The following is a 19087-nucleotide window of genomic DNA, read 5'->3' on the forward strand; positions in this document are numbered from 1 at the left end:
GCGCCAGCTCTGGGCTGCATTACAGAGCAGCACAGCCCAGTTACTGCCTCAGCCCTCTCAGAATCTCTCATGAAATAAACAGCTGTAAATGATCAGTAAAGCGGGGGGAATGAAGACATGCTTAGTAGGGAATGTTGATCAGAAGGGATTGGGGATCTTACATCACACAATGTGCTGTGCTCTAAAGCAGTGAGGATCTCCTAAGCAACATCCCAAGTGGAGTTAAGCCTTCTCTCTTATTCCCAGCACTTAATACTGTTAGCTAAGGAGCGGCACCAAATCAACAAAGGACAGAACACACATCTGTCACGCAGCTCACCTGCTCCCCATTTTGTGGCATATTTCTTTATTCATCCAAGTATCCCTTCTGACTATGTATCATCACAGGAAACCATAAAAAAGCTTTTCATAGCTTTTGGGAGTTGGCATACACATACAAACACATGCAGTATAAATCTGCACCAAACAGCTCAAGGAGAGACTGTTAATGCTCCCACTCTAACATTTCACTCTGCAGCTGAGGTCAAGACTTTTCCTTCCTTCACTGATATTGCTCTGAGCTCCCCAGCTCTGGGGCTTATGTTGCTAGTACTGTAACAAGGTTGGATATAAAGTGACAGTGTTATCTTAGGGCCATTGAACTCTGTGGCAGAAACTCCAGGGAATTTAGTGAAGGATGAGACCCTGTCTGCTATTAGAAAAGATCTCTTCCCGTTTTACCTCTTTCACAGAAATCCCTGCATTAGAGACTGTGAGAGATTTGCCCAGTCTCCCTATTGCCAGTAAAGCCATCTTGGTCCTCTGAACATGGAGTCCCTTCGTGCTTATTTAGCTGCAGAACAACCCTGCACTCCATGACAATTGCTGCTGTTCTGTTGTAGCAGAAAGCAAGCAATACAAGCAACCACACTGCAATCTCCTGCTGCTGCACTCAGTCACAATTTATTCCCATTCTACAGGATGTTTTGGTTAAATATGCTGCAGATTTGGATCCGATATTTTTCCCCATATCAGCAAGATCAAAGACAGAGAGAGGGAGGGAGGGAGAGGAAGAGAGTGAGCGCATGAGCACAAGAGCAAAAAAAGCATCGCTGCCTTGAACCAGGAACAAAAGAGGGAAGAGCACCCATAGTAGAACACAGTGTTGTAGTCACAGAAACCTCACTAATGACTAAAGCATCTGTCTATCAGAGAGCCAGACTGCGACTGTGTTTTGCTCCTGGAAGGAAACAAACAGATTCTCAAGTACCCGCTATAACCTGCAATCAAACAGAGCTCCATCCCTGCCTGAACCAGAGCGGGCTGGAGCTTGCTGCCACAGAAATCAGTGTGAGCAGCGCATGGCGTGCAAATCTGATATGTGCATCAGCAACACCACGGGCAGCCGCTTCAATTATGGCTAAAATTAAAGCAGGTGGTTTCAGATTTCGAGTTTTATCCCCTTAGCTCCCGTTGCTGTCATCTGCTTAATGAATAACAATTGCTTTCTTTTTGCACAACCTCAGCAGAGCTGCACTGCCCAGCATTTGTTTGCCAGCCAAGCAGCAGAGCTTTAAAGATGTGACTGCGAGGTTTTTTCCGGTAAACAAATGCCAGGCTTCTGGGGTCAAGAACACTGAACAGAAAATTCAGCTCGGTGCTCTCCAGCCAGAGCGGGGCTTTATCAAACCGTGTTGCTAGTGACTACCAATGTGGAGGCAAGAGATCTGTCAGGATCCTCACGCTGCAGTTCCCCGGTTAGGATGTGTGTGCAGCTCTGTGCTTTGCTCTCAGTCGCTGACTTCTCAGGGAGTATTTCGCAGTGGCTGTCACGGGGTGGCTTTGGCAGCGCTCACACCGCAGTGCTCCCTTCCACGAGGTTACGGACCCTGGGGAGCGAGGCGCTGGCTGGGTGGGCTGGACCGGCTCTGCAGAGCCAGAACCAGTGAGGACAACAACAGCGGCTCCCACAAGCACAAATCATCCCCGTGCCTGCCTGTGGGAGAACGTGGCGTGTTCCTGACAGGCGGAGGAGCTCGCTGGGAGGGCTGCTGCAGAAGCAGAGGAAGCTGCACCCCCTCCGGGTGCTGTGCTCTGCAGAGCTCTGCATTCCCTGCGAAATGGGAACCATGTCTGTGCGACACGGAGAGCCGGGCACGCTTTGTGTCCGCTGGGCTCGCACATCGCTGTGCCCTGCTGATGTTACTGCAGCGCCGGGGAAGGGGCTGCTCTGCCCGCCAGGGCATCCCGGAGCCATCCCAGAGCCATCCCATCGCTTCCAGCTGCAGGGCAGCAGGTGTCATGTTTTATGGCATCACAAAACCTCTGTGCTCTGGATAAGCTGCTGTTCAGAAGCAGGAATTCCAGGATGTCAGAGTGGCTGTTGTGTTCCAATAGAATTTTACACCAAAATAAAAAAGGTATTATGCAAAAATACCTATCAGGTCCCCATTTACAGAAAAGAAAACTTGACATCAGCATGCAGGGATGCTTATGTGGGCACCGAAACCACAAGAACAAGTCCTTTTATTTCACAAAAAGAGGGAATTAAAACTGCAGAGCAGTAATCACTGATTGTTTTGACACAGTGTAAATGCCTTTGATTGGCAAAAGCACACAGAACCATTGCCGAGATCCCTATCTGCCACTGAAATCCCTGGAGTCGCTGCACAGCAGTCGAGCAGAGGCCTGGAGTATTTGCTGGAAAGTGGTTCAAGTTGCTTTTTATTGCCCAACACATGCAAGCAGCTTAATCTTTTGCAGTTGGCTTATTAGCAGAATTCTAGATGGATAAAAGCAATACTCTTCAAAATCCATTATTAAAATAGGATATTTTGCTTTACTACAACATTTTTATTCCAATGGATTTATTATGCTTTTTAATAGCTAATGCTACTGGGAGTCAGCAGTATAGCAGTATCTTTTCTAAACCATTATTTAAAATACTGCTCTGTAAGATGTAAAATATTAATTTTTTCCCCCCAGAGGATCCTAATATGTAAAAAAAAAATATATATAGATATATATATTACATAAAATTCAACCTGCTTCAAGCTAAAAACTGTGACTCAAATTCCATAGTGCTTAAAATTGAAGAGCAATCCAACTAAAGCTGATTGGAGGCTGCTGACTTTTTCTCTCATGTATCAGGACTGATATTTGAAGCAGAGCACTACTCCCCAATGTACATCACATACCTGAACTCGTAGTGTGGAATGCTGGCATATGCACTTTTTCACCCATTAAAAAAGATAACCCTGTGAAGGGTGAGACTTGAAGCAGAATTCAACTTAATAAGGTGGAATTGCACAGCTACAAAAGTAAAAATTAAAAATTTCTCTGGGCATGGAAGAGTGCCACCAGCAAAAACAAAAAGCAAAACAAGATTAAAACCAGCAGAGCATACTTTTGAGCACTGCTGAAAATGGCTGAAGGGTATCCTGCAGACAGCCAGAAATGACAATATAAAGACATCAATCCTCCTTTTTTTTTGTGCATGCTCAGGACCTCAACGAGATAGAAGACAATGAAGGGTTAGTTGCAGTCCAAACAATGCTGGCAGCAATGTCTCACTAGGAAAGATCAGCAGTCTTGAAGCTGAGTTCAGCCCCTTTACATCCCTAATTAGCAGCATATTTTTAAGACAGAAAGTTGAAATACACTTTCTGCAGAGCTGCTTTAATCTCCAATATGAAAATGGGGCCAGAGCTTAGTTCTGCGTGACTGGTATCTATATGCATGGCTTTGTAGATAACTGATCTATTCATGTGATTCAAGTCCTCTGCATTTTGGGGCTGCTGGATGGAAGACTGTCAGAGGAGGAGACTCAGGGGATACAGAGACAAGTCCTCTCTGCCACTGGCCCCTGGGATGACCTTGGCCACATGAACCACTGCATTCACTTTGGTCTCAGTTTTATGAATGGGGACTATGGGACTCCTTATAAAGCACTGGAGGTCCACTGCTAAAACGAGAGGAATTCCTAGTAACACATGCTTCCAGCTCTGTCAGAGTTGCATTTCAGCTTACCAAACTGTAATCCTCCCAGTCAGTACACCCCAAAATCAGGCTGCTGCAGAAATGTTCTGTTTTCTCCAAATAAAGTGTATCCCTGCTACTGTGAATGAAGCAATGGTGCTACCACTAGGATTCTTTTTTTCCCAGTCTCTTCCCTAAGGAAAGAAAAGGATGTAACTACATTGTTTTCAGTCTGACTCTTACCTGCAATAACTCAGGGACACATCAGCCAATTTTGCCAAACCAGACAAAAGCAGAAAGGCCAGAGAGATATTAAGTTTCCCCATGTTTTGTGATAAGTAGGCTGTCCAACAGAAGATGGGCAGACAAGTAGTCCATATGCTGAGAGACAGCTTGCAATGCAGGCTGAATCAAAACATCAGACACTGGGAAATCCACACAAAAGCAATCCAGAGAAAAATAAACTTCTTAAGTTTCATGGCTCACAAAATTACTTTTTATTTGTGTATGGGCGGGAAGAGCTTGTTTATTTTAAACAAATATTGCCAGCTCTGAGGCATTTAACATTTACTTTTCTTCCCTTTGAGCACAGTAAAGGCTTGGTTCTCCTTCATCTGAATTATTTCTCAGATATCAAAATATTGTTTGCAATGTACACCCACCAAAGCAAATCAGGTGAGCCCACTAACACCTAACGAAAGCATTTTCTGATGACAAAATTTTGTTATCCTGCTTTACCATCTTACCACAAATATTTTTGTCTTGACATATACAAGTGTGCAAGAAATGCACATATAAAAATGTGTTTAGAAGATATGCAGCAAATAAAAAATAATTAACCACTCAAAACATCAATAAGTAAGAAATTTCAGGGACTGGACATTCACAAACATTGTATTTCTGCCTTCCTACTCTCTTCTAAAAGACCAAATAACCTTCCTCCCCAAGTGTTCAGATAAATCCTGCCACCTTCTGTATCTCATCTGCTCAAAGGAGTGCATGGATGGTATAAGAACTCTACAGACTGAAGAATACTTTTTTGCCTCACAATATTTATACTAGAATGTTACTACTTCATTGATTTTGTTTGGTTTTAAGGAAGAATGTTATACTCATGAGGTAGGATTTTTTTTGCCAGTTAACTTAATCAAAACATTTTCAATTAGATGCAGCCAGCCTAGAGTGTTGACATTCGGTCATACACACAACAGAATTTATACTTGAGGCCCATTTGTTCCACCCAAAGCTCCATATTCCGATGCCCAAGCTTTTATTAAAAGAAGTGTTGCTAGTCCTTCTACTCCTATCAGCACACTTAAAGCCAAAGGTAAGCAAATTTTCAGAAGACTGTGGTCTCCTAGACTTGGCTGGCTTAATTTACCATTTCTTTTTCAATATCATTTTCTATCCCAAAAAGTCAGTTGAAAAAACCAGATTTACACAATATTTCCAGGCTTAAGAATATGGAGCATCCCTGTGCAGTATTTAGTCCAGCTTCCCAAAAATACACAAAACCTTATTGACACTACAACTTGTGGCTAAGATTGTTTTGGGGAAGGAAATGTGATTGATGGAGAACACAGTCCTCCAGTTTGTGACAGGGTGGGCACACACACACCAGAGACAAGGAAAGGAACAACCTCCTTCACTTACTGCAGACCCAGCTCCTGCTAGGGAGGATTCAAGCTTGAGACTCTGGAGATTCCACTATTATCTGGGCTTCTGGGTACAGAAAACCCTCCTGTTTGTCTCCTCTGTGATCTGTTTTCTTACCACCAGTTGCAGCTAAGGGGGGCCTGAAACACTCCTTGCCACTGAACAAGTGCCTGCATACAGAAAATGCTTACTGTTGTTACCTGGGAAAAGAACACAAAATCTTTGTCCCTTGAAAACACAGAACATTTTTAATAACTTGTAACCCTCTGAGGTTCAGGTGCAGCAGCAGAGATGAGACTTTGAATGTCCTACCAGTCCTCTAGAGGGAATGGAGACACAGCCAAGCATGTGTTTGTCTTCATTATGCCGCTCTCTGCGGACCCACAGAACATCAAGACTCATGGTCTTAATGTGCTCACACCAGAACATCTATTTGCAAGATTTAAGCAGCTCATTCCAACATCCAGTTCTGTTTCCCAGAACCATGAGCTGATGTGCCCTGTCACCCACCCAGGCTCTGCAGGCACAGGCAGCCTGCACGGGCTGAGCTGCGCACGCAGCGCCGCAGCCACACAACGCGTCTGCAGGCACCGGGGCCGGTGCAGGTGCCTCTGCAGCCTGGTGCTGGCTGCAGCACGCTCACAGCACCACACCCCAGCACCCATGGCTAGGTGGTGGGCTGGGAGAGGCCTCAGGCTGGGTATTGAGGCTATGGATAGGTCTGATCACCCAGCAGCACTGGCACACAGGTCAGTTGTTTTGCTGTGATGCAAGTGACACGTAAAAAACAGCAGCATGTACGCAAGCTGGGAATGAGAAGCAATGAAATCTAATTGCAAAGGCAATGAAAGGGAGTGATTTGCAATAATTTTGCCAAGGCAGGTTTTTCTGTTTACTCTGCTGCCAAGCTGCAAACGTGTTCCTGCAGGAGGGCTCAGGGTCTCTGAAAGCCCCTGGTCACTCTAAACCTAACAACTGTAAATAACAAATAATTGTTTCCTTTACTCCCCCAGCCTCAGCCACCCTGTACACAAAACAAGCCATTAAACCCTCAAACTACTTTGCTAAGATGGAACTTATGCCTGTGTCGACTGGGTTGCTAAAACCATGGAATGAAAAAAGATACATGGAATCACAGTGGTCTCTGTGCAGCACTTGGACCCAGCTCTGCTATTTTTACCGGGTTTGCTTTCAGTCTCTGCTGGTATTTCCAGGGGCTGCCATTCGGGTGCCAAATGCCTTCTTTGCAAAGTCCTCCACTCTTGGTTAAACTCTTAGGAATTTTAATCCTCCTGCCTAAAGAGACTCAGGAACAAGTTTTTCCAAGTCAAATCATAGCCCTCCTCACCTGCCCATTTTTTGGCTTCCAACACCTCAGAATGAGGGTTTTCATTTAGTTTTGACTCTAAATATAATGTTGTTGAAATTTACTTAGATAGTCCCTAAAGAATTGCAACCTTATTTGTTAAAATGAACATTTTCCTCAAATCCAGCCCCTCCAAACTCAAGCAGCAGCTTACAGGAATGAAACTATATTAAAATATACAAAGCACTCTATTATGTACTGTAGGCCTATGAACTTAAATCCTAATTACTAAACCATGTTAGGAAAAAATAACTCAAATGAAGTAATCAAAACATGAGAGACAAAAAGATGTGTTTTTAGAAATACAAGTGGCATTAATGCCAGAGACAAGATGAATGCATCAATATGGTAGTGACCAGATTTGCTAGGGTGGCAGCCCATCATTATAACGAATATATTTTACATCAAAACCACTAAATAAGTGTTTTAAGCATGTGAGTACTCTCTTTTAATTCACATGGATTAATCATGGGCTTGAAGTTGCCTATATGTTTATATTTGTGTAGGATGAAGAGTTACTTTTTAATATCCCTTGTTTCTATCATATATGTTAAACTGAATAGATGTATGAAGCATGTGTCTGTGTTTTGTGTTACTCTCAAAGAACCTCTCAGAACAGGGTGTAGCCACGAACACAAGTTACCTACAAAACCCAGTAACTCAGCTGCAGTTATGGCACAAAGTTTACCCCAGAATCTGCTTTCTGTCTCTGATTTTCTCCAACTCCCCATCTCTATACCTTCTGGCCATCACTGTTTCTCATTTCTATCCCAGACTTGGAGAGGTAACCAGAAGATTAATTTCAGGGATCCAAGCTGTCAAGGAACAAATTACGTGTGTGGAACTGTGATATTTCCCACATACATTAATATTAAATTTTTAAAACCTATGAATCAGGGATGGCATCGATACTAAGCATGTTTTAAATCAGGTTGCTATTTTGTTTTAAAAAGCAGCTATAAAGAAACTGCATATTATTCTAACTCATGTTGTGCAAATAAATGGAAAAGGCAATTACAAATAAAAGAGGACTTGGTTAGTGATACACATATCTGGAACTAGGAAGGACATTAGAGGAGACTGCACATAGATTTATACCAGGATCCAGACAGAGTGTTTATACAGACCTCATACAAATCAAGAAAATCCAACCAAAAGCCTTTTCTGTCACTATTGAAAATTTAAATTCTGTCACTTGCCTTTACTTTCTAATGCAGTGGTGATGACAACATGATGTGTCCAAACCATGCCCCACAACCACAGCATTTTAGCTCACATTGCTTTAACCTGTCAAGATCCCCAATTCAGCCTCACATGCAGCATTCAGGATGGCATAATTTTCAATAAATCTGCCTTGGTTCCAACCCTGACACCCCTGTCATTATAGCAGGTCACTGCCTAGCTGACATTTGACAAACAAGCAAATACCGTCATCTAGCAGCAAATGTTTCAGAAAAAGTATAAGCTTCTCATGAAAAAATTGTTCCCCTTCTCCCACATCTGCTGAAGAAGCTGGCATATCTTCTGAACATATTGCCACTAAAATCTTTATTATTATGGCCTTCTAGAAAGTTAACAGCTAGAGGCTTGATCCTGCAAGCACAGCTGGGCATACAGTTTGGCAGCATAAACAAAGCCATTGTCTTTGTATGATCAGATCCCATCCAGCACAATAACATGGCAATTATATACACAGGTGAATCCGTTCATTTGCAAGGCAGGAGATGGCATAAAGTATCTTCTAAAAGATAAAGAGCAAACATTCACAGCATTTTAATGCTGAAGAGCCCCATCTGACAAATGTGTCTTCTCTAATCTGTTTTCATCTTTTAACAAGGAGTTCCTGTCATTTTACCAGAAGTACCAATGCAAAAAACCTGTTCACAAAACTGACCCACTACCTTACAAACATTAAAAAGCTCCAAAGCAGAGCTGCACAAGTAAATGCAAAGAAAACAAAATATTATCAGATAGAACAAACTTACTACTTTGCAGACATTAAAATTCTAACCATGAGGCTTAATAGCTTTATGCTACCTTCTTCTACAAGCTGTGATAGAAATACTGACTGTGACAAAATAAAATAAATTTTGCACAAGAGGAAGATTTTGAAAAAGAACTTCTGATAAAAAGCAGCAAAAGGGGTACCTGAAAATGTGCACATATGCAAGTCACCTGATCCAGACACCATACGAAAAGAATTATCTTTTGAGTTTGCTGCACCAATAATATCTTTTAAAAGTCCTGGTATCTGGAGAGGCACTGCAGTAAGGAGTGTCAGATTTTATTTTTCTTTTTTAAGATGAGCGTCTGGCTTCTCCCTTAGGCTACAGTCCTACTTTATGTTTCTACAGGCATGGCAGAACACATGTAAGCAGTTTTATTGAAATCAAGGAATCTTTATGCAGTCAAACTCATTCTCTGCCTTTGGGACATGGTCTTTAGAGAGCCAAATACTGGGATAAGGTATCATCTTCCTTCTGCTATTCCATAACACCCAGGACAGCCATAGAGTGCATTTGTGCAGGGCAACTAACACATGAAATTCCCAAGCCCTTTCCTACTGGGGGATAATGAAATACAGCAGTAACAGTATGCTGCTAACAACACAGGAACCTCAATTCTGCAAACACTTCCACATGTGATTAATCCTGAATGAACACTACTTAATTGGATTCCAGATAATAGAGTCTGAAGAAATCCTAACAGAAATACAAATTTACACTGGCTCAGATGGAAACTATGACATCTGGGCTGAAAACCAACAAGCAACTAATTATGTTTAAGAAAAAGATGACAAAAACATGCCACTACCGTAGGACACAGTGCCTGGCATGAATGCCTTGCTTAGATGTATTTTTTGCCAGGATCTGCCTCCCTTAGACCTTTTTCCATCTTCTGGAAGTGGCATTTGGGACAGCAAGGTGGGAACCTTTGCAGATATTCAAAGATAGTCTCAGGTATGTATGCAGAAACATGCAGTCAATTCCCTACACCCAGTGATTGTAAACCCAGTGACAACTGACTCACAGTCCTGGGACTGTGAGAAACACGAGCTGCACGTAAACTGAAATTCAGTCTGCAAAAGGAAAAACACAACACAGCTGGGAAAAAGTACTGGCAATGTCAGAGAGAGAAAGCTGGAAGCATCAATACTACAGGAAGCCAATAGTGGACCACAGTTACATTTGAATAACCAGTGTGCTGCAAAGGTCATGGCACTCTGCAGCAATCCCATATACCAACACACATCCTGCCAGCATGGGCAGAGCCCACAGGGTGCAACAGGGAGAATGGTCCAGCCTTGTGCAGGACAGACTGGGAATATGTTAAACGAACCTAAGGAAAAATACACAGACACTTAGGGCAATGCACACACCAAAAGCAATCAGTGGGGCTGGTGGGATTGATTTAGTGTTCAGCAACCAATTCTATCTCAAGAAAGGAAGGAGGCCATACATGGACAGCTTTGCTTTTCTTTTGAGGGGTGCCAAACACAGCCCTCCACGGCTGCTGGCTTTGGAGCCCCCACTCAGCCATCATGCCTGGCTGGTCTCTGCACAAGCAGAGGTAGGAAAGAGAAAAGCAAAACTCAAGAGAAGGAAGGATACAAATCTCTGGAGGTACAGTGCTCTGCTTTCTGGCATCACCTTATGCTGCTGTGTCAGGCAGCCCATGGCACATGTGAGACCAAACACTGCTCCACTGACACCTCCCTCCCTTGCTCCCTCCCCACAGAAGACACCCACAGTGCCACAGAAAAGAACTGTAAGTGCCCTACATCCAACCATCTCCCAGAGGATTAAGCGGAAGAGGAGCTGCAGGAATTGCCTCCTAGTTACCAAACAATGAGTTAGAGACTAGAGTAACAGGAACGGAGACATGGATTCTTGTTTTCTACATGTGGAAGAGATTCCAGATGAAGAAGATACACTGTCCTCCAAGAATTAAAAGAAAGGGTTGACAGTAACCCTTTATGGAGGTGTGAATGCTGTAAAAGATAACTTTTGTGAAGCTGAAGAAAAACTAGCAAAAAAGAGCTAGTTTTTGGTTCCAATGACTTTGTATGCAAAACACATCAGCAGAGCAAGGAAATAGCAGCAACTCCAGAATTGCTCCTTGCAACCCCAGCTTTTGCTCCTCTCTTTGCACTTTCCTGCTTCTCCCACCTGGATTGCATCTCCAGACTGATGCTACACATCTCTGTAAGGTCACTCCCTGTGTTATTATTAAGTTTCAATATGTACTTATATTTAGTACATTCAGTAATCCAGTCTGATATGGGATTGATTCCCAGAAATGGTTTGCATTATTGTGCAATTGTATCTTGAGCTCTCCCAGACTTAAAGTTTCTTTTACTCATTGCCTTCAGTGTAGTTTTCCTCTTTGTATTTTAAGTGGTTTCATTGGTAGGTGCCTTCCAAGACCAAGGAGGACGAAGTTCCTGACTTTAAAGGCTGACACACTGTTTCTTAGTTGACATCAGTGACACCACAGTGACATCTGTAAGGTCCATACAGCCTGGAATTTTTCCTTCCTCTCCCGCCCTCCTTACTCTGCTGTATGTAGGATATTTTGTTAACTGATGGTCTTAAGGAAATTCTTTGGTGCATGATATTCCTTGTCCTGTTTTTCTTCTTTTGTTATATGATGTCTCCTATTCAAGCAGCCAAACCTGGGCTGGCAAACAGCCTCTCTCTAGGTTTTTTACACATTGCTGCAAGGCAAAATAAACAGTTATTTCCAGTTTGCATTGTCGGGGCTACAGATGTATGCTAATTAACCTTTCAATCTGCTGATGGAAAGCTGAAAAGAATTAAATGTACTTTTCTAAGGCAGAGACCAAAGTCTTTGGACACCTGTCCTTTCTAATGCTGGGCTCTGTGTGGCCCAGAGCAGAGTACGTCATGTCCTCCCTTTATGTTGACTCTGAAGGCATTTTCAGATTTCAGCAGAGCTTTACAAAAGGCAAGGAGGCAGAGATAAAATCCTTCTGAAATTCAAGGACATTACGTGTCTTTTTGGAGAAACACTGATGCCAAGGATAATATTTGGGTTGACCTGAGGCCACTTGAAGGCTGGGGAACTTCAGACTGGGGCGATAGGAACTACTTCATAACACGGGAAGTTCACTGTTTTGTTAAGATGTTGCAGTATTAACTCAAATTTCTTACCTTCTTTTTATTTTCTAGAACCAAAAAAGCCACAAACAAACAAACAAACAAAACCAATCCCCAAAGCCAGGTCTTATATATCCTTCAGGCAAAAGTATTATCAAGCTTGTCCTGTCAAGCAGTCTGAGAAGAAGAAAGGAAAACGAAATGAATCTGCAGTTTATATCCAATTTCAGTATCAGGTTTAGAACTGGCTGCTACACAAATGAATGAAACAATCTCAGATGTGCAAAGCCAGTACTGCAGAGACCTTCCCAAGAGGAGGAAGCAAGGATCTGTTTCCTTCTTTAAGTTTTAAAAGCTTTACCTCATGACACTGTCTTGTTTGCCAAATATTTCTTGGAATCTTTCAAATAATTGTTCATTCTCACTGCTCCATTGTGCTTCAGCCAAAGTCCTGGCTGTTGATGCTGCCTCTGCTGGAGCCCAGAGTGAGCTGATGCCCTGCCCATGTGCTGCACCTGTGTTTTAAGCATCCAATCTTCTCCACGGGAGGATGTGTACCTGTGCACAGGACAGGTGTGTCTGCACACACACGGACACATCCATGGGAGGTGGGGACCAGAGACGGGTGGCACAGGGACAGCCTTGGAAAGTACCAAAGTACCTAAAGAAACAGCACAGTACTGATGTTCAGCTAACTCCTAACACCTTTAAAAAGCCATCTCCACAACCTCTTCCTGCCTGCTCCACACAGACTACTTCCCAGCGTTTGCTGCTATATTTATCATCAAATTACAGTATTACTGAGAGGCCCCAGGCAGCCTCATTCTCCCTTATGTCTCTCAAGTACACAGTGGAAAGGTTTTACTGCTCAGGCATTACCATTTGAAACCAGTTAAAATGTCCAGCCTTTCCCCATTGTTATCACTTCTCCAGAATTACCAGGAAGTCCTTTCATCTATCTTCAAATGACAATTGTATATACTTACTGTCAGCAGTCACTTGCTTACAAGATTTTTATTACCCTAAATGCAGGAAGACTTCTTAATGTGTTGCTATGACAGGAAAATTAAGAGTTAAACCTAAAAACTCTGTCTTCATTTTGCTGTCTACAAAAAGTTTATTCTGGTTGGGGGTCCTAAAAGGTTCTTTACCCAAAAAAAAAAAAAAAAAAAAAAAGATTTGTCAATTCATGAGAGGAAACTAATTATTTCTCCTATGTTTTTGCAGTAGCAACATACAGATTGACTAGACAGGCTACAGATGTTACTGAAAGGGGCAGTATTCCTTCATCCAAAATATATATCCAATGATTTCCATGAGATCAGTTGATGAAAATTATTCAGTGGCTTCAAAGTAACAAGGAAATGTATCTAACAAAAAGTCTGTAGAGTATGGGTATGAAAAACTTTAGTTGCTTATTGACTCAAAACTTCTGAGACAACTGTCTTTATTCTGTGTTAGCTTCATTTGGACTTAAAGTTGTGACACTGCAGGAGAAAATGTATTCATCTATTGTCATCTACACAAAAAGATCAGACTTGCACATTTGGGACTAATTATTTAAACTAATTACAAGAGGAAAAAAACCACAAAGAGATTTAAAGAACTGAATTTTAAAGATGCTTCACCATATACCCTTGCCATGCTGACAACAAACATCTTGGCTCCAAATTTATTTGTTTGCCAAACAAGAGCAAAGGTTTTACTATAAGCTATGGTTATAAAACTATGACATTTCACACTTAAAACTGATTGCAGGAGGACAGAAAGAGACCATCAGCTACTTAAGTTCCCTACTTTCCAAACAGTTGGAGAATTAATACTTTGCTCCTTGTTATTTTTGTTTTAGGAAATGAAGTAATCAGTACTCAATGAACTCATTAAGTCACTAAAAATGCATTGCCCCCTACTCTAGCATATGTCCCTAAACCAGGACACTAGGTATCTGCAAATAAATTTAAATGCTGTCTAAGCAACATGCATCAACATGGTGCAGAAGAATTAGAAAGTACAAACTATTCCATAAAGGACTCATTGCCTTAAATGTGCTCTTTTCCCATTCTCCACGGCGGAACTCATGGAAGTGTTTCCTGAAGCAGCCACAACCTCATCATCAGTTCCTAGGATAAGCCAGACCTTTGCAGTGATCAGCAAATCACGTCTCATCTCAGAAAGGAACAAACAGAGACCCGCCAGGAAAAATCACTTGCAGATCTCCAAGGACTGATGTATGAGTGAGGTACATAATTAAAGAGGGAGAGAGATTGAAGAAGCTCTGAGTTGGTAAAGGAGAAGTCACAGGGGACTCATATTTAGTAACGTGGCAGAAGTGAGGTCATAAACCAGAGCAACCAAAAGGAGGAAAGGAGAAAAGCACATGGTGAAGGACTGGACAGGTCCCAAATGGCCAAGGAGAAAAGCTCAAAAGACTACAGACCAAGTTTTGGCAGAAAAACACAGAGAAAGATCTGTTGTCTATTTCGATGGACCCTTTGAAGTTTTCTGGATCTAATCTGATTTTTGTGTGTCATTCTTTGCCAAAAAAGATAAACCCTGCCAGGGAAAAACCCACCTGCCCTTATTCTTATATTAATACAAAAACAAATGGTCTGTTTTAAATATCAAACACTTAAAACGCAGAACCTTTCTTCTATGATGTGTTGGAGAGTTCGATATTTGCAAGCTGTCATACTGGCCATTATAACACACCAAAGTTGTTTCTGTACCTTGTGCTTTATCAAATGATGTCAGAACATAAACCTTGGTCCTACACCTGCACCAAAATCAACCCACTGGGTCCATCCACACTTCACTGAACTGGATGTCAGGAGCTTATTTATTAAAATGTCTGCATAGGAGTACCCAAAATATATGTTTGAAATTTTTTTACTGATACTGAAAGTCTTTTGTTACTCTGTAGCAGTAATTTCTTTTCATAGTCTCTAACATATTACATTACGATACCATAGTGTTACGAGCCTTTCTAAGCTGTCATCTAACACAGTCTTCAGGCACAAGCTTACTTTTAAACCCTTCTCTTGAATTATTTTAGCTCATACTTTCAGGTGCCTTACTTTCATGCCTTGTTGGAGGGGGGACACAGTCAACAATACTGAAAATACTGAGCTAAAAACTGCCATGTAATCACTACATTATGATGGCTCAGCCTGCACTGCCACAGTTCCCATTAAAATGACAGCATTTACTATGTATTACTCTAAGCAATACACTGAAAATTTCACATCCATTTGCAGCTAATACATCCAAGTGCTCCAAATCCCATTCTGCCACTGCTATTGGCAGATGTTTTTTTAACAGGGGCACTCATGGGAGTATTGTTCTAAGTAGCAAATTTGGAGTTAAAGTATGCGTTAATTCAGAGTAGCAATAAGGGATCTGGACAAGACAAATGGGAGTCCAGGAAACAGGAACTTCACCCTGACAAGATAGTAAATACACCTTCATAATGGTGTGACACCAACACTTTAAAGCACTTTTTAAACACCATGTTCTGAACAGCTTTAAACATCCATGTGTTTTACAATAAAATACATTGTCTTACCTGCTTGGGTCTCTTGTATTATCTCAAATAAACTCTGTCATCCCTACACAACCTCCTGCTGCTTATCCAAATACAGTTCTTGTCTCCCCAGCTGCACAATCCTAGACTTCTGTTCAATAATGGCATCAGCCATTTATTTGGGCATGTTCTTATTTTATTGAGGTCATTCCAGACTTTTTCTCTGCTCTCTACAGTTGCATTAACAGCTTCCTTCCTATTTTTAAATCTGCAGCTAATTTCAGCAACTAAGTGCCTATTGTTTCTTCAGGGTCACTCATAAAACAAACACCATTATTGATCTTTCTGAATCTACCACCAGTTTTACCCTTTTATCTCATCTGAGTGACTATTCAAGGGGCAATTTCTCAATAAACCAGGACATTTATCCTAGATAAACTAGGGTAGCTGAAGAAAGAGATTTTTCTGTCTGTGTGTGCTAATACTGCTCCTATCACTGCAGTATCAAAGAAACTCATAAATGTAAGGGATTTTGTCTCCACAACCTTTTTAAAGGGATAAGAGTTGTTAACTGTCTTTTACAAACAAGGAAGTAATACACAGGGGGATTTAGTGCTTCAAAGGCAAAGACCACTCATCATATGTACAACAAATTAAATTCTTATTTTCTACATTTTAACCACAATGACATCTTCCCTCTATTTTTGCATGCTCTCTGGATACACAGTTATTTGTTGGATTGACGACCTAGCCAATTTGTATTTATTCTGCATTTTTGATGAACATCTGAAGACAACAGACATTACAGACAAACACAAAAACCATGTTAAACCAAACTTTTTTTCTTTTACCATTATTATTAAACTTCAATACAATTCTAAATCTATTTGTTGTCCTCCAGTCAAGCTAAAGAAATTTTGACTTTGCACAAGAAAATGTGATACCAAAATGCAAGGCAGTCCTTCCAGGTAATAAGACCTAAGTGACCTCTTTCAGCCATCAGGTATCTGGCCATTATTGTTTTGTCCAAGTGTGGCAAATTCCATCCTTCTCCAATGAACTCTAGACCAATCCACAAAGAAATGTTAAACGCAGTTTGACTGCTAGGGCACTCCATCTAGAGCACTTATACCACTCCATTGTGTAAGACAATTTTCCAGTGGTGCCCTGGCGTTCCATCACTATTTTGCCACCTTCTGCATATTTTTTTTCTCTTTACTCACAGGGATGGAGGTCAGGTTTGTCAGGCTTGTTCTTACTGGATCAACGCAGCTCCAAAGAGAGGAGGTGGAAAGATGACACAGGAATTGAGAGGGTTGCCTGTGCTGGGTTTTTCTGTGGTGCTGGGGCACCTGGAGCTGGCTGAACCCACAAACCCCATCCCTGTGAGACAGGAGTCACCGAGCTGCTGTTGAAGCCTCTGGGATCTGCGGTTCCTCCTCTGCATGACACTACCCACATGCTCAAAAATACAGGGCTGATTCAGAGCCAGGTCAGTTATGTCTGTGTGTTTCATTAAAGGGCAGGCAGATCACTTCTGTCCTGCTCTAACACTTTGCAGGTTTATTAAACACAGTGTAAGAAGTTTGTCCCTAGACAGGAAATTCATGCCAAAGGTCTCACTGATGCCAAACACCACTTGGTAGGAGCAATAACACTGCCATTTAAATGTATTGTTATAGTATTACTAAAGCTACTATATTAGCATGAAATATATAAGTTTTTTATGAGAATACAAAGATCAAACATGCTAATTGCATAATGAATAGAGAAGTAGCTAGCAACCACTCAAGGATCTGGAAGCAAGAGAATTCCCTGGATAAAAGGCATTCAGTTAATCACAAGTATCTGAGTTGCATTCTCAACTCAAATATTTCTTTTCTCCTTATTTGTATGCCATAATGTCTACTGAGAAGCAAAATAAAGACTAATGCTCTCACAAGGTTTTTCCTTCATTGAAGAAACTGTGCACAGGCAAAACTTGGCAACCAAGATGAAGAAAAGTCCAAGCAAAGATGGCATGAACTGTAATTTTAACAAGGTTCAGGCAGGCATCAGCCTGATCTACCATGAAGTTGCATGTAACAGCATCACAAGGCACAAGAGCACATTCTGTGCACACTCTGCTGAACTAACACCCAGCACTAATGCTCCCCTCTCCTGAAAGATCTCTTCCTACCTGATGGCAGACTCTGGGCTCTCTACAGGTTCTGCCTCTACTTGCTAAGTCATGTTAAAACTAGAGACTGCTTTGTCTTCACTTTAACTTTACATCCTGTTAGTCTGCACAAAGGAAGTGAGTTATGTGAACAGCACACCTATTTTTTTCCTAGTCATGATGTACTTTGTTGGATATTATTGCCATTCAGGTAGCTATTTAGTAACCCAGTCAAAAGCTATGACCAGCTGCATAGCATGTAATGATTTTTTGAAAGGAAAGAAAATGCCATTTAAAACAAAAGGCCCTGTTCTGCTTCTGAGTAAACAAATGGGAGTTTTACAAAGGCTCAAAAAGGAAAGGGATTAACATGCTTCAACGTAGTAATGGTCTCAACTGCTCACATTAAAATTTTCACAGTAAATTAAACCATGACAGAGGTAGGAAAGAAGTCAATTTTCAGAGGCTCATGCTGTTCTGCTGACATAAATTGCCATTTTTTAGGTAGTATATCCACCAACCTGTATAATGATAGAATTACAAAACCACAACCCGTTGTTGATTATGTTCGGCCTTTTGCATGCTAATTTTAGCCTGCTCTGCCAAAATAATTGCATGCACCACCTCATTACTAGGCTTCTGGATATTTAGAACCCTGTTGCTATTCTTTTTTCACCGACCTTTGCTTAAGCCTGCTGTGTTGGCCTTCCCTCCTTGCACAGTGTCTGCTGTTCAGTAACACTTCAGCTTCCCAGTTCTGCTCAGGACACCTTTCCAGCACCCACACCCATCCTTTTCCAGGGCTGTCTTGCCAAGGGTAATGCTAAATGTCAGTACAGTCCATCTCTACACTGCTCATCCATGTTTCCCTGCAGGTTGCATACAACTCTTCACTATCTTCATGCTCTTTACAGTCTCTAAAGAACAGCAACTTTCCTTGACTAGCGAATGATGGCATGAAGCACTACCCAACCATCCCAGCAAGGCCGGGGAAGACAAGTAAATACAGACTCACTGTTTGATGCCTGCCAAGAGTTCCCACAACACGTGTTACTTAGTGAGTTTACACAACAGTGACCGAAGAGGAGTGAAGGGACAGGCCGTGCAAGTGTGCCAGTACCAGACCCCCTAGGGAAAGCTCTGCCCTGCGTTACTGTAGCAGCACCAGAAATGGATGTTCAAGTACAATCAGCGCTGATCTGACCGTCAAATGACCACGGTGCCTTTGCACCTCAGTTGTACCACGGCAGTGTAAAACAAAAAAATGACAAAGGCCTGTGAAAGAAAGTCAACCCAGTGAAGGGCAAGGT

At 41.8% G+C, this 19087-nt stretch overlaps 1 protein-coding gene across 1 annotated transcript in view; it reads right to left on the reverse strand.

Annotated features, from left to right (window-relative positions):
- Positions 1-19087, reverse strand: part of HDGFL3 (HDGF like 3) — a 43488-nt gene that overhangs the window by 23554 nt on the left and 847 nt on the right. The window lies entirely within an intron of this gene.

The sequence above is a fragment of the Catharus ustulatus genome, chromosome 12 (genome assembly GCF_009819885.2).
Source record: "Catharus ustulatus isolate bCatUst1 chromosome 12, bCatUst1.pri.v2, whole genome shotgun sequence".
Lineage (NCBI taxonomy): Eukaryota > Metazoa > Chordata > Aves > Passeriformes > Turdidae > Catharus > Catharus ustulatus.